Source organism: Camelus dromedarius, chromosome X (genome assembly GCF_036321535.1).
Source record: "Camelus dromedarius isolate mCamDro1 chromosome X, mCamDro1.pat, whole genome shotgun sequence".
NCBI classification, from domain to species: Eukaryota; Metazoa; Chordata; class Mammalia; order Artiodactyla; family Camelidae; genus Camelus; species Camelus dromedarius.
In genome coordinates this window covers 32301077-32318195 of record NC_087472.1, presented here as the reverse complement: position 1 = coordinate 32318195, position 17119 = coordinate 32301077, and the positions used below count along the sequence as shown (strand labels likewise).

At 37.0% G+C, this 17119-nt stretch overlaps 1 protein-coding gene across 1 annotated transcript in view; it reads right to left on the bottom strand.

Moving 5' to 3' along the window:
* Positions 1-17119, bottom strand: part of IL1RAPL2 (interleukin 1 receptor accessory protein like 2) — a 1161988-nt gene that overhangs the window by 595914 nt on the left and 548955 nt on the right. The window lies entirely within an intron of this gene.

Here is a 17119-nt window from a genome sequence, read left to right as displayed (position 1 = left end):
AAAATAGGTAATCAGGTGTTACGTATATAACAGGTGTTTAATAACTACCTGCCAAATTCATTCATTCGTCCACCTACTCACCCACCCATCCAATATTTATCCGAGCACCTACTTTGGGCCAGATACTATGCTGGGAGCCTGAGAAAAAGTGCTGAATATAAGGCAGACAGGGCCTCTGCTCTTAAGTACCTCACATTTCCGGGGGACAGGGGGAATCAGACAATAAATGAACCAATGCGTTAGGTAATCTGAATTAATAATATGTCCTATGGAAAAATAAAACAAAATAGTGGGGTTGGGAGTTCTTGAAGGCATGGGGTAGGGGGAACTATTTTATATAAGTTGATCAGGGAAGAATTCTTAGATGAGGTGACAACTGAGCTGAGACTGGAAGGAGACCTGGAGCAATATTATCCATGGTAAGGGGAGCCAAGCCATGATAATGGGAGCGCCCTCTAGCATCAGCATATGGCTGGCATCAAACAGGCGTCACTTTCACAGGGTGGATGGGGACAGGAGATCCAGCAACTCAAGCCAAGGTGGAAGGAAATGCAGATCTTTGATCCAACAAAACAATAAAAATCAGGCAAGTGCTCTGGATCCAGGCCAGTTCAAATCTCCAAATGTGATCTGACTCCAAGACAGCAGCATATGACCTCTGACTGCTCTGCTTCCCTTCCCTTTCCTTTCCCTTGTCCTTTTCTTTTTTCTTTTTCCTTCCCTTCTTTTTCCTTTTTACTAGCAACCGCCATTTACTAAGAACTTACTGTGCGCCAGAAATTGTGCTAAATCGTTGTATATTATCTCATTTAATCCTCAAAACAATCTGATGACATAAGTACTCTTATTATTCCCATCATGCAGAGGTGGAAACTGGGATCCAAGGTTACATAGGTAGAAGGTGGTGACGTTGAGATGTGAACAAAGGCAGTCTGAGTCTAGAGCCCAATCTCTTAACCTCTTTATATTTCTATCCCAAATACTATTACTTAGAGAAGTAAACCAATACACATGAATCTGGGTCCAGGACTTTGATATTAGCTCTGTATCAGCCATTACAGTCTGGGCACCTTGTTTAATTTCTTCCTGTCCCACTTTCAACGGTTCTGAATTGCCTTTAGGATAAAATCAAAGTTCCTTAGTCTGGCATCCAATGCCCCTATTTAATTCTGGTTTTTTCACTGTTTGGGGTTTGCTTTTTGTGTTTTTGGTTTTGTTTCTATTTTGGTCTACTCAGGCAGCTTCCTTTGATTTTTGAAACACTTAATTTCTTTTTTTTCCTTCTGAGCACAGGTGACACTGAGACTACAGGTAGGCACGTGGAGGGCCACTGTAGATAGAAGGATTTGCTAGAGGCTCCCAGATTACTCTGATCATTACTATAGTAGGTCAGAGAAACTAGGTCTCAGGATGCCTTCTCCTGTCTCTTATACAAAACCCATGGTTTATGGTTACAGTAGAACACCCTTTTGAGAATTTTTCGAATGCAAAGCAATCAAAATATGAAGTGATATCATTCTAATTTGTGTCTCCTTTCCAAACACAAAGTAAAAAAAAAAAAAAAAAAAAAAAAAAGGCAACTTGTGGAGGAAGAGCAAGGTCATAAATGCACAAGATCCAGGAGCTGCACTGCTGAGCTTTCAGTTTTTTCCTTCAATTCTACTATTTGGTGTTGCTATGGGAATGCAGTGCAAAGTGGCACTCAAAGCTTGATTCAGTAAAATTGATGAAAATTCCAGGTGTGAATATAGCAGTATGTAGCCTATAATTTTTCTCGCAAAACTGTAATGAGATGCTTGAGGGGAGGAGGCGAGGGAGAGAGGGAGGTGGAAAGTGAAATGGAGTGAAATGAGGGAGAGGAGGAGTTGTTAGAAGAATGAGGGGGAAGATGAAGAGAGATTAACATGTCACTTTTAATTCACATATTGCAATTAGCCTGCACTCAACTCTAAGAAGTGAGTAGAGAGCTATTCTTTTTTATTCCCCACTCCCTTTCCCCTACATACACTTTTCTGAGGATTGCATTTTTAAAAAGACACAGAAAAAGAAAAGGACCCTCACTCACCCAAGGTTGCCAGGATATCATACGAGATATGCAGTCCTGGGCAAGTCAGGTAACCTCTCTATGTCTCAGTTTCCTCGTCATCAAACAGGGGTGACCTTTTTCTTTTTTCACCTGTGGTAGCCTTCCTTTTCTTTTTGTCTCCAATAGATTACCCCAGCTTTGTGTCCTAGGTTAACATAACAAGCTGCTTTACATCGAATAAATGGCTGCCCTTTTCAGAAAATATTTACATTCTTAAAGAAGCTACCAAGGATTTAACCCTTCCACTGACTTAGTAATCAATCATGTATTAAGTGGTACAGATACTCTGCAGAATATTTAAAAAAACAAACAACAAAAAAGTACGTACATTATAGGTACTATATGGATAAAGCGAGCTAAACCAATAATAATAAGAGGAAACTTAAGGTAAGGATAGCTAAGTGTAAAACATTATGGTACAGAGTTTATGTACATCTGAATTTCAAGGATAAGAAGTTTGGTTTGAGGTGAATTACTTAGAAAAGGCTTCATGGAGATGAGACCAAGCAGGACCCTGCAGGGCACCCCTCAACCCCTGCCTCTTGTATAGAAAAGCTGAAGTCTCACAGGCTTCCCTGAGTCATAAAAGAGCAGGCTCCAGCAGTTGATGATTGGGACAACAGAGTCACAGACTCACTGTCTGATGCACAGTTGTTAGACAGATACTGTAACTGCTGCCGGAGGGAAAAAGCTACACTGTATGATGACTAGATTTCTTCCCGAGCCTCCCCTTTAGTAATCTTTCAAAATGTTACTGAGCCTGTTGCTCTGAGGATCACACCGCTGCCCCTCCCTCTGACAGAAACCAATCACTCCTAAGTCTCAGGATGAAGCTGCAAATTAAAACAAAACAAACAAACAAACAAAAAAAACAAAACAAAAAAGAATTAGTTAGAACCAACGAGACCCAAGATGATGGAGGATTTGACTTTCAGTGGACCTTCAGCCTCATTAGATGCTCATTGTAATGTATTAGCATGCTAAATGACACCCACCAACACCAAGACAGTTGACGATTACCATTACAACCACCAGAAAAGCCCATACAAGGACTGAGAAGCCTGTACAGGAACTGATTGGCTCTATCACAACTGTAAGGAGGACAGGATGCAGAAGCATCCAGTAAAAGCCCACGTGGCTCGACCAGGACTGGAGCTGAAGCTGTCTTGGCTGATGGCTCCCTTCTCAAGCACTTTCTTTCCTCCTCTTCTTCTGAGCAATAAAGCAGCCTGCCTTTCACTTTGTCCCTCTGCCTCTGCTGAGACTTCTTTCTCAATGAGTGGACAAGGACCCACATCTTTGGTGGGCTTCCCAATTCGTGGATCTCTGTAACCATTCACAGAGATGGTGGTACAAGAGGGAGTTATGAAGGATGGGTTTGGGCACAGACAGAGAACAAAGGAAGGCATTCTGGTCGGTGGAGGAGGACAACAGAAGCACAGCGAAAGCATAATATGAGCTTTCCTAACATTCTAGCAGGCCAGCATGAATGAAATCTTAAGGCAGAGGAGTGGGGCCCATATGATGTGGAGGGTTACTGGCTGTACCCACCCACACAGGTAGCCAGCGTTGCTCATGGGGCATAAGCCCCAGTTGATACCTTCAAATGCCACGGAAAACCTCAGGAATGAAGCACGAAGTCAAACAAGCCTACATCCTGGCAGCCCTTAAAAGAGAGTCTAACCCTCCCATATGATGTGGAGGGTTACTGGCTGTACCCACCCACACAGGTAGCCAGCATTGCTCATGGGGCATAAGCCCCAGCTGATACCTTCAAATGCCAGGGAAAACCTCAGGAATGAAGCACAAAGTCAAACAAGCCTACATCCTGGCAGCCCTTAAAAGAGAGTCTAACCCTCCCATATGATGTGGAGGGTTACTGGCTATACCCACCCACACAGGTAGCCAGCGTTGCTCATGGGGCATAAGCCCCAGTTGATACCTTCAAATGCCAGGGAAAACCTCAGGAATGAAGCACGAAGTCAAACAAGCCTACATCCTGGCAGCCCTTAAAAGAGAGTCTAATTAACAAAGCCTAATTCAAATAAGCTTCACAAGTCTGATATACTCTTCTTAAAGCTCCTTCCCTAGCATGAGAAAACACAGGGTATAACATGCTTGCTTTGGGACTTTTTTAATACACCAAGAAGAGAGACATGATTCTTCACCCAGTCAGAAGAGGCACCAGCAGAGCCCTGGTTACTAACTAGCAAATTAGTCTTAAAACTTCCTACAGCCACAGTCTGTCCACATACCTATCCCCACATCCAGCATGTATCTGTTGCTAATTTCAAGGACATCCCGTGACAAGCAGCGAGACCCAATGTTTCCCACGGAGAACCCCTCAGAGTATGTATCCTAGTGCTAGTGGGTCAGTAACTAACAACTCTATTGGTGCCATGACATCCACTGAAACAGGCTTTTAATCTGTCATGCTTGTTAGCTTGGAGCTTACCTCCAGGTTGCGAAGCCTGGGATATATTTCTTCTCATACCTACAGGTCTACAGTGTTAACCATCATATTAGGCCTCATTGTGTGCGCTTCATGAAAATGCCATAAACAACAACAATAAATAATTTCAATGATGCCTCAACACTTCTCTTAAGGGGGAGCCCAAGGCTTGTGCCGGCATTCACTTACTAATCTGTACTGTATATAGCATTCCTGAGTGGTAGGAAGCTGTTAGCAGGGTCCTCTTTTCTTATCTGATGGCAGCAATAAATCCTCCCAACCTAGCACTCTTTCTGCCCTACCTCTGTAGCCAAGTTTACAAGAGAGCCTATAACAGGCACCTTTAAAAATAATTCACATGTGACAGACATGAATTACCTAAGCAGCAAAGCAGAGATGACTATACCTAGGCCTCAGGGAACTTCACACCTCACCTCACAATCTCAAGAACCAAGGCCACTTCAGTTCCCAGCCAGTTCAACCTGGTGGTCAGGTTTGATAAACTCTAGATGTCTGGGGCCTAAAACAAATCACATTACTTCCTTTCTGTCCACTTTCCTCCCTACCACCACCACCCATGGAGCATACAATCTAGCGAAATTAGGATAAAATAGATACCAAGGACCAGGATTGGTTACATAATCTGTGGAACCTGGTACAATATGAAAATGCAGGATCCCTTGTTCAAAAGTCATTAAGAATTTCAAGAAAGCAGTAGCAGAGCAGTAAACAAAGCAACTGCACGGGTCACACCTCCATGACGCCAGCCATGCAAGGATGTTCCCAGAGAAATGCATTTGCTTTGGGACATAATTAAGATAGGACATTTTCAAAAGCAACTTCAGCAAAATGAAGAGGAAACCAAATGAAATAATTATAATAATAAAAATAGTATGAAGTCAACTTTCCAAAGTCCAGGTTTCCGATCGTAAAAATCCCAAATAAAAGCAACTTGGGTGTTTCCTTGGATTTTGAAGACCCTCAAAGTCCCTTAAGATGATTATATTAGTCAGTTCAGGCTGCTATAACGAAGTACCATGGACTAGGTGGCTTATAAACAACGGAAATGCATTGCTCACAGTTCTGGAGGTTGGAAATTCTAAATCAAGATGTCAGCATGGTTGGGTTCTGGTGAGAGCTCTCTACTGGGTTGGAGACTGCCTCACTGTATCCTCTCTTGGCAGAAAGAGGGCAAGAGAGCTCTATGGGATCCTTTTATTTATTTATTTATTTATTTTTTAAGTTATAATTAACATACTGTATTAGTTTCAACTATAGTGAGAATTTCAGACAAATCACAGAGGCTGACTATTCTCTTTTGCCCATCCCACCTCTGAGATACAGTGTAGGTGAGACTCTGATCCTATCTACGTGCTCCAAGGCTAGATTAGGTTCCCTCTTATACTCCCATAATCTTGTCGACTTTTCTTTCATAACAGTCGTACCTGGAACTACTTGCACAATGCCTGTCTTGCCTGCCACACTACAAACTTCATGTCTTGCTTGTGGATCATTATATTTCCAGCACACAGTATCTATCAGGCCTCCAAGAAATATGTATTAAATTGATTCTGTACTGTGAAACATTCATGGTTTTGTGGGTCATGATGACTATAAGGGGAAAATTACTTCTCCATGCTGCTTATTTATGATTTGAAGACTGATTACTATCATGGTTAAAAATCCCCATGGATTTCCTCTTCTCCAGAGCCAGTGTCTGCTATATGAATGATATGCTTATCTACAGAGTATATAACACAGAGGTAACACTGTTTTCCTCTGTATCCATTTTACACACACAGCATTTTTTAAATAGTTTGCCAGCTGAATTAATTTCGTGAGACCTATTGGCCCAGGGCAGAAGGGAAGAATGTCCCCTCAATTCTGTCTTAGATTTAACTGTCCCTAGACACCTTTTGATTTCCACAGACTACTTCTGTCAGTTTGGAACACAGCCTAATTCCCATCCTCCTCACTCTTGTTCAATTTGAACGTCATTCTACAGAAAACACAGAGAAGAGAAAAGAAAATGAGATTACGAGTTGTGCTAAGAAAACATATATTAAATGTGCTAGTGTCCAGGCTGGCATGTTTGGCTGTTGATGAAGGTGACTGAATCTATGATTCACATCACCAGGAAAATCAGAAACACATATTGTGGCTGCAGTTTCTGGTGGGGGGAATAAACAGTTACACACATAATGACGAATACCTCTGTTCCATTTAGAAACTTAACTCTATTTTCTTGATTTATTGTTCATATTATACTAAGCCAGTTAGCTTGGCTTCAGGGTATCATAACAGAGAGGCCAAATAAAGTTCCTCAACCTTCTTTCTGAGCTTGGGTACATGAGTTCCTTGGAATAGAGGATATAAAATAATTATGTAACCCCTTCTCATCTGGAATGTTTTGTTAAAATTTTTGTCATTAAAGAAGATGGCAAAATACAAGATATAAATATAAATACTGTAATATAATGTGTGATATGTATATCTCAGAACTTATTTATTCAAGTGTATGTTTTCATAGCCATTTACAAAGGCTTCTCTCACTTGGTTATCTGCCCCACCTCTGGCTCCCACAGCACCTGTGTTTTCTTCTACAAGAGCACGTAGCACGTTGTACTATAAACATCTGTTGACTTGGCTATGTCCCCAACTAGAGAACAACATCATTGAGGGCAGGGCCCAAAATTCGTCATCTCAGCCATGCACAAAGGAGATAACAAAAGTGACCTTTCAATAGCACATGTTCCTATAATATGTATCAATTGCCTTCAGAATTCATTTGCAAGCTGCCCAAGAGGAGCAGTTACATTACTTGTAATCACACCTAATCCATGATCCAGGAATGATGAATTACTAAACAGTATATCAAAGTATAATCCATACTTAAATATTACATTGGACATTAATGAATCTCTCCTTCTGATTCAGAAGGCACTTCTGAGCCTTGGGAGTCACCACTGTGAACTCTGATCAGAATTTGGCAAGTATGGATTACTAGTTGACAGGGAGCTCTGTCTGAATAAAATGCTAAAGTAATTGGAAAATTGAATTTTGCAAATTGGGCATAAGAAGGGCCTGTCATCATTCAATGATACTCTTGGAGCTCTATCAGCTCATGGAGGCAAAAGGTGAGCAGATGATGTAGAAAATACCTATCTTTTACTCACCTACTATCCAGGTTACCTTTATCTTATGATCAGGGCCTATGGCATACCCCAAAAGTTCTTCCCTTCTGAGATATTAACACATAACTCTCAATGAGATAATCACATTATTTTGTATACTGATGACTCTTCTGTTAAAATAAATGCATTCTTTGCATGAAAATAAACCATGTTATGTTCTTGTGATTTATTATGTATTTGCCTACATTCTGGAGGGCTCTTTTTGAACTATAAAGCAACCGACAGATTGACCAATACATCTGTAGATGGTTGAAACATGCTCTTTAGGCCTCACAGAAGTTTTTCACATGAAGCTTCTAAGAGACAAAATTAAAAATACCTATTTTCCAAAATGTCAATTTTATTTTAAATGAGTCAAAGTAAACTTTGCTTTTCTTAAATGTTGATCTTCCTCTGGAGATGTTAAAGATATAATAAATTTCCCCAAGATACACTTTATAGTTAGCAGATTTTATATTGTAAAATCATAGCCAACTTATGCCCCACCAGGAATTTTACATGAAGGTTTGAGAACCTATGTATTCTTTGATATTTACACACACCGAACTCATTTAGCTTTGCTTGTATAGCATACATTTCCTATAATAGGCACAACACCAACAGCTAAGTACTGTGGCTGTTTAGTACGTGTTAATTGTCGAGCCAGCTGCACTGCAGTTATGTCTCAATATATATTCTGTTAATAGTTTACTCTGACCTCAATACCAGATAATGTCCTATCTCTCTTCGTATAAACAACATATAGACTCTGACGTATAGTTTGTATTAGTGGTTACTATATATTGAGTGCATACTGTAGCCAGGAACACAATACTTTCTTTTTGGACCCTCAATATATCCTTCCAAAGTAAGTAGGAGAGCCCAATTGTACAGCTGAAGAAATTAAGACAATTAGCAGTGATAGCTCGCTCAAAGTCACATAGCATATTGTGACATGAGAAACCAACCCCAGGTCATTTGATTGCAAAGCCCATGCTCTTAAACACCATGGTAGACTGCTCAGTGTAAATGTTTGTTGAACTAAACTATTAAGCTGAATATGGTAAATTTAAAGTCCCTTATACGAATTAGGTTTTATTTAGAATTTTCCAATTGAAGTCAAAAATTTGTTACTTTCATTCTTTTTTGGTAACTTCAACTCAGAGAGTGGAATATAAATGGTTCTACATTCACCTTAAGGAAGTTGTGCTTTTCTGTTAAAAAAAAAAAAAACACAGAATCTCAAAACTTTAGGTCTTACATTCCCTGACCATTTGGTTTATTTTCTCGCCTACTTTTTTCATTTTTGGTAGAGTTTTTAAACATTTTTCATGTTATTTTACTTCCTCAAATAAGTATCTCCTGACTTGTAGATCTGAGATGGTAGCAAATGCTATGTCATTATACAACATACATTTTAACTTAGTTAAAAATATTAAAATCAACATACATCTTACATTTAAGCCCTATTTATTCACCATTTAAAAATCCCAGAGGAATATGACTACTCTTACAATCCTAAAATAGAAAAAAAAAATTACCCATTTGATTCTAAAATAAACTGAAAAAAGGCAAAGTAAATTATATGAAAATCAAAATACCAAGGGTATTTTTCATAAAACTAGAATAATTTTTAAATTTGTATGGAAACACAAAAGATCCTGAATAGCCAAAAAATTCTTGAGAAAGAACAGAACTAGAGGAATCACCCTCCCTGACTTCCAACTACACTACAAAGCCACAGTAATCAAAACAGCATGGTACTGGCACAAAACTAGACACACAGGCAATGGAACAGAATAGAGAGCCCAGAAATAGATCCACGCACCTACAGTCAATTAACCTATGACAAAGGAGACAAGGATATACAATGGAGAAAAGACAGTCTCTTCAATAAGTGGTGCTGGGAAAACTGGACAGCTACATGTAAAAGAATGAAATTAGAACATTCTTTAAAACCATATGCCAAGATAAGCTCAAAATGGAATGTAAGACTGAAAACCATAAAACTCCTAGAAGAAAAATAGGCAGAACACTCTTTGAGATAAATCACAACAATATTTTTTGGATCTGTCTCCTACAGCAAAGGGAAAAAAGCAAAAACAAACAAATGAGACCTAATTAGACTTAAAACCTTTGCACAGCAAAGGTAACAAAAACCAAACAAAAAGACAAGCTACTGAATGAGAGAAAATATTTGAAAATGATATGACTGATAAGGGATTAATATCCAAAATACATAAACAGCTCACATAACCCAATATCCAAAAAAAGAAAAAAAACTTGAATAAAAATGGGCGGAAGACATGAATAGATATTTTTCCAAAGAAGACATACAGATAGCCAACAGGCACATACAAAGATGCTCAACATCACTAATCATCAGGAAAATGCAAATCTAAACCATAATGAGACACCACCTCACACCTATCAGAACAGTTATCATCAATAACAGTGTGTTGGTGAAGATATGGAAATAATGAAACCCTCATACACTATTGGTGAAAACATAAATCGGTAAACCCACTGTGGAAAACACTATGAAGGTTTCTCAAAAAATAAAAATGTAACTAGCATATGACCCAGCAATTCCACTCCTTTGTATATATCTGAAAAAAAAAAATGAAAACATTAATTTGGAAAGATACATGCACACCAATGGTCACAGCAGCACTATAATTGTCAAGATGTGGAAGCAGCTTAAGTGTCCATTAACAGATGAAAGGATAAAGAAGATAAGGTATCTATCATTTAAATGTAGCACTAAAAAATAAAACAAACTAATGAATATAACAAAAAAGAAACAGACTCACAAATATAGAGAACAAACTAGTAGTTACCAGTGGAGAGAGGAAAGGGGGATGGGCAAGATAGGGGTAGGGGATTAAGAGGAACAAACTATTATGTATAAAATAAGTAAGCTACAAGGATATATCATATAACATAGGGAATATAGCAAATATTTTATAGTAACTACAAATTGAGCATAATGTATAAAAATTGTGAATCACTATGTTGTACACCTACCCTTATATAATATTGCACATCAACTGTACTTCAATAAAAAATATACATATATGTCTAATAAGAAATAGTAAGGGTAAAAAGAAAAATGGAAGAAGAACATCATTGTTTGGCAACCACTACATAAAAAATAAAATTCTTATTAAAAAACATAAAAAATAAAGTAAAATAAGCTGAAAAAAGAGAAAGTAAATTATATGAAGATCAAAAAAAGGTCTATGTAGGTTGAAGCACATTACCACTTGCGTATGACTAATGGTGAATTACTTTAAGGCAAGATGTGTTACAAACACTCATTGCAATAGAACCATAATCAATGAATTTGCTAATGGCCTTTCCTCCTCCAGACATGAGCAAATGTTCATCTTTAGTAGTCACATACACCATACATTTCACTTTGGGAGCATATAAAAAAAAGGCATACATGAAGTTGTTACAATAAACTGGTACCTATTTATAAAGAAAGACATTCCTCTAAGATTCTTATTTCCAAGGAGGTCAATAAGCTCTGTTGACTGTACATCTGATTCAAATTAGCAGCAGATAATGTTCTGTTTGTTAAACATGTTGGGCAAAATGATGGATTTGATAATTTAAACATTTTCTTACTTATGAGACTATATTACATATCTTATAAAATGTTTGCTAAAATGTAGGGCTGTTAGATAATGGGCTCGTCCAGGCAGCGGAGATTTTAGTTTTTGGATATCACAGGCATTTGGGAAGGTGAGCACTCTCAACCTAATGGGACATATGCCTATTGAAAATAGCAAATTATTACATCTATTGTTTTCATGTTTTTCTTTAAAATATTATTTCCTCGTTTTCCTAACTTATCATCACCCATTATTATAATATTCACCCGTCCTTATTTAGCAACCTCAATTACCCGACAGCACATCCAACAGAACTAACGTTTATTAAGCACCTACTATATAACAGTCACTTACACAAAATTTACTCCTCACAACCTCAATTTACAGCCAGGACAGAGACAGGTGAGAAGAAGAGAAGAAGAAAACTGAGATGTGTGCCGGCCACCACATTAAGTACTTTTCAAATTATTGAACTAATCCTCACAATCTTGTAAAGTGGGTCTTATCACCATTTTGGAGATGACAGAAATAAGACTCAGTGATACTGACTTCCCTAAAGCCATAAACCTAGTTACTGGCTGAGGCAGAATTTGAATACAGGTCTTTATGACTTCAAAAAACGTGCTCTGTCAAGCACACGTTAAATGTTTCCTTCTCTAAGATATGTACAGACCGGTATTTCTCTGATTTCTTAGACTGAAAAACACTGAGGCACAGAGAGATTAAATCATCAGTCTGAAATCACGTAAGAAGTTAATGAAAGAGCTGGAACTAATACCTAGGAAAAGGAATCCTAAAGCAGTGTTTCCCACTGGACATCATATAACTTGTAGACTATATTAGGTACCAGTTCAAGGAGGCAGTACAGTCTTCATCAATTAAATGTAAAATTTAGACTAATGAGACTCTGTTGTTGACAACTTAAATATAAGAGTTATTTAAGTCCTCAAACCTGAAATTAAAGCTCTCATAGCAAGATTAGTTTGAGCTAATTGTGCACATACATTATTTTGCTTTATTTGCTCGGCTGTTAACTACCTGCGTTTAGAGACAATGTTAATAAGAGAACAAAGCCTCAAGAACTTTCAAAAAACACACTAAGTGTGAAATGTAAGTGATAATTAAACATTATCATAATACAAACTTTCATACAAAATGTCCTTGATTTTACTTTTGAAGCTGTATAGGGAAGATGTTTAGAAAAGAAAGAAGAGAAAAATCCAGAAATCAAGGCCCTTACTGACTGACTTTCTAGTACAGAAAGTATAAAACAGTTGGAAATATTTTCTTTCACTAACTGATAAAGATCACAATTTGACACAACTTGAGCTGGAGATGTCTGTCGGTGGAGAAGGCACGTGGTTGAATAGCAGCTGTGTGGTGATTGTTAAAAATGGTATGTATTGGTCCAGTCAGAAAACACATCATGTATCCTATGAAAGAAGTGTTTTGTTTGTTTTAGAAAATCCACATTAGTCATTTCCAAACATAAAAAAAACTATTTTTAGGATCATTAAAAAATAATAGAGATCATATGTTGACATAGTATCATTCTTTCATTGAACAAGTATTGATTGAATGCTACCTGTGTACTGGTCACAGTTTCTCGCACTGTGGATACATAAAGTGAATGAAACAGATAACAATTTCTGCTCTCAGGGAGTTTAGAAACATAACACAGTAAGTAAATTTTATAGTATGTTAGATGGTGATTAAGTATTACAGGAAAAAATAGTGTAGGCAGGGAATCAGTGGGATCAGTGGTACTGAGTGTTTGCAAGTTTAAGTGGTATGGTTGGTGTGGCCCTCACTGAAGAAAGATGACATATGAACAAAGAAATGAAGTGTACCCAAGTATATGGATTTCAGGGGAAGAACATTCCAGGCAGAGAGAACAGTCAGTACAAAGGCCCTAAGATGGGCAGCATGATTGAAATATGAGAGAAGGAGATCAATCAAGGTGATTCAAAGGTTTAAACCTGAGAAATAGGAAAGATGGATTAGCCACTAACTGAGAAATGAAGATTGCCTGGAGCAGGATTTAGGAAAAAAAATATCAGTTTAGTTTAGGACATATTAAATATGAGCAATCTATTAGACATTCAAGTGAAAATGATGAGTAGGGAAGTCAGATATCCAAGTCGAGTTTAGGGGAGATGTCTGGTCTGGATAGATTATGGAGTTATCAACATAAAGATATTTAAAGCCATGAAACTGGATGAGATCAACAAGGGAATCAGCACACAGAGAGAAAAGAATGGGTCCAAGGACTGAACCCTGGGGCATTCCAATGTTAAGAAATTTGAGACAAGAAGAGGAACCAGCAAAATAAACTGAGATGAAAGAGCAAGTGAGATCAGAATCAGAATAAACAAACCCTAAAATACTAAACTGGTCTGCCCTTATTTAGTATTCACAATAAAATCTTGAGGCCTAAATTGTCCCAAAGGTCTTCTGCTGAGTTGTTTTTTTTTAAATGCCACAAATCAGGAACAATATTTATACTACTTTACACTTCTAGTAGACCTTTTTGAAAGTATGCTGATGATAAATTGGAAATACCTTTACGTATTACTCTAACTTAGGTTATTTAAAAATATGTATAATCTGTACATGAACAAATACCATTTATAGCCAATTTTGAAGTGTATAATATAGCTAGTAATAGATCAATTTTGAAGTGTATAATATTACTAGTAATGATTTTAATGCTTAAAAAATCATAAAATGGTGAGCAGCTTTTTCAAGATAATTCCATCATTTACAAGATGTCCATTATATTTAAGAAGAGGTGATGGACATTTAAGTATTTACTGGCTGATGATTACCATTTGTTTTTTTCTCTTTTTTATATTTTTTATTGAGGTATAGCTGATTTACAATGTTGTGATAATTTCTAGTGTAGGGCATAGTGACTCAGATATACACACACATATATATAATCCTTTTCATATTCTTTTTGCACTATAGGCTATTACAAGGTATTGAATATACTAGGACCTTGTTGTTTATCTATTTTATTTACAGTAGTTAGTATCAGCAAATCCCAAACTCCCGATTTATCCCTCCCTATCCCCTTCCCACCCTGGTAACCATAAGCTTGTTTTCTATGTCTGTGAGCCTATATCTGTTTTGTAAATAAGTTTATTTATACCCCCTTTTTTTTTAGAGTCCACATATAAGTGATATAACATGGTATTTTTCTTACCATATGTTTTAACAGCCTTATTAAGATATAATTCACATACCATACAATTTATTCATTTTAAGTGCAATTCAGTGGTTTTTAGTATATTCACAGACATGTGCAACCATCACCACAGTCAATTTTACACATTTTCATCACAGCAAAGAGATACTATATACCATTTAGCTGTCATTCCCCACCCTCCATCTCCCCAGCCCTAAGAACCACTAATCTACTTTCAGTCTATATAGATTTGCCTGTTCTAGACATTTCATATGCATAAAATCATATAACATGTAGTCTTATGTGACTGCCTTCTATTGCTTAGCATATTTTCAAAGTTCATCCAAGTTGTAGCATGTACCAGTACTTCAGTCCCTTTTATAGTCAAATACTATTCCATTATATGCATTTGCCTCATTTCTCTGTTCATTCATTTACTTATGAACATTTGAGTTGTTTCCACCTTCTGGCTATTTTGAGTAGTGCTGCTAGGAATTCATGTATACGATTTTGTTGGGAAACCTGTTTCCAATACTTTTGCGTACATACCTTACCTTGGGTTTTAAAAACAAAAATATTTCTGCCCTTTAAAAACTGCAGGCATTATTTTTCACCTTTTTCTTGTAAGAAAAAAAGGTTGGCAAAGATCCAGGGATGAAGATTAATACTTACTAAACAAAAATAGTGGCTTAAAATAAATTGAGATTTCTAGGTTTGAAAAAAAGTCAAATAGGCTTCCTAACTAAAGGATTTCTCAAAGCTTTCAAAATGCTAATATACATTGTGATTATCTGTGAGAAAAGATTCAGTGTTTCCCTAAGTTATTTGTTTCCAAATGTTTCCCTTTTTTTGTGGAGTGTTTCACAGGACTAATATTACAATGGAACTCATGTTGCAAAACATTGATGTAAAGTAATGACTAAGTTCATAATGGTTACTTATCAATTATTTTTGAAATAAGAAAATTCTGTTTTTCCCATGTCACCATTTCCCTCTTTTCCTTGGTTATTTGTTAGAAAAGAATCAACATTCAGATCACCAGATTACACAAAGAAACCAACAGTTCCCATGTTTCCAATTAATCGTCATGGCCAGACTTCTACCTTGCCATTTAATCAACAGTGTGGATGCTATGCCTTTTTTTTGTATACTCTAGTGAATTTAATATTAACACTTAATTAACCTGCTCACTAAACTAGAGCAAGAAACAAAAAAGAAAGAAGAAAGAGTAATTCATTACATAAATTTAGTGTCGGAATCATTGCCGCGAAGGCAAAGCCATTTTATCAGTGGTAATTTAACAAATCTATTGCATTCATTATTTTGAAGATATTTGCACATTGCATTACAGACGGAGGCAACGCAATTTTCTGTAGTCACACTGTTGACAGGTATCTTTGAAGAAAACTCTAGTTGCTATTAGAAGATTCCAAATTTTAATATTTTGTACTGATTATCAGGGAAGAATAAATAAAGTGATAATCAAATAATAGTGCCATACAGATATTGAGCAAGAATTCTAATAAAGCAGTAATATCTCTGCCAACAATTGTTATCCATAATCATGAACTATTTTGATATTCAGAAGTGTAAATAAAAATCATAAGAGCAATTTCTAAATAAGTGCTTTCTGTCCAAAATAAATGTATTTATTTCCAATTCATTCAGATGATTGTTTATCTAAAGCAAATTGTAGTGTTTTCAATATTACTGGCTTACCGTTTAAACCTTTTCAAGCTTTCTGTTTAATCAAAACTTAAAGCCATCTACTCCAAATATCACAAATCATAGACTGCAAAATGTTCTGTCTGGTCAACCAAGTGGAAAACAAGCAGCTGAATAAATGAGAAGGCTACCTACAATTTAGGATTTACTCTTATATACTTCATGCTTGCTAACTACATTCATTTAAACAAAGAGTAATTTCCAGCTACATGTGAAGATGCTAAAATCACTACTTTAGTAAGATAGAAATAGAATGGCCTATTTTTATCCAAAAAAGCTTAAGCACCAATAATCAGCACAACCCCATCACAATGAAAAAAATCATGGGGATGGTAAGAAGAGGAGCAACGTGTTCCAAAACCTGCACTGGGAATTCCCAGAAACACCCTGATGAGTACTGTAACTTTTTGTAGTGGAAAGAATGAACTCTCCACCAAAAATGCGTGCCCCTCTTCGTTGTGTAGTGGTGGTGTCGAGAGGCAGGTGCCTAGGTAGGGACTACATTTCCCAGCCCCTTCTTGGTTCCAGGTGTGGCCATGTATCAAGTTTTTGCCAAAAGAATGTGAACAGAAGCTATGGGTACCATGTGTAGGTAAGAGTTTTTAGTTCCCTCTTTCCCCATCTTCAGGCTGGATGCAAAAAGACTCTGAAAGCCCTATGGGAGAGTCACAGCATGGAAGAAATCTGAGTTCCTGAAACATCATTTGGAAGAAAGCTACCCACTGACTTGCCCACACACGCAATGTGAATTAAATGAAGAAGTCTGTTGCACTAAGTCACTGAAGTTTTGAGTTTTATTATTACAGAAACTATTACTATCTTAATAAATACATTTTTACAATAGCATTTTTTCTCTCAGTTTAAGGTCTACAC